Source organism: Penaeus monodon, chromosome 33 (assembly GCF_015228065.2).
Source record: "Penaeus monodon isolate SGIC_2016 chromosome 33, NSTDA_Pmon_1, whole genome shotgun sequence".
NCBI classification, from domain to species: Eukaryota; Metazoa; Arthropoda; class Malacostraca; order Decapoda; family Penaeidae; genus Penaeus; species Penaeus monodon.
Genome location: NC_051418.1, coordinates 28,180,120 through 28,180,330, shown reverse-complemented (window position 1 = coordinate 28,180,330; position 211 = coordinate 28,180,120).

Here is a 211-nt window from a genome sequence, read left to right as displayed (position 1 = left end):
CTGTAGGACTACTGGTTGTTTGTTTGTAAGTTTGTGCGTGACTCGTAGGTCTATACGAGTGCGAAAATAAGGAGCTGGGTGTTTATAAAAAAAAGTGTTAGATATAGCAATAATCTGGGAGTCATAATAAACAGTAAAGTTTATTCTGAAGGATAATCTAAGTAAATAGTTTCCCAAAGTATGTAAAACTCACCATATGTATGCATACATA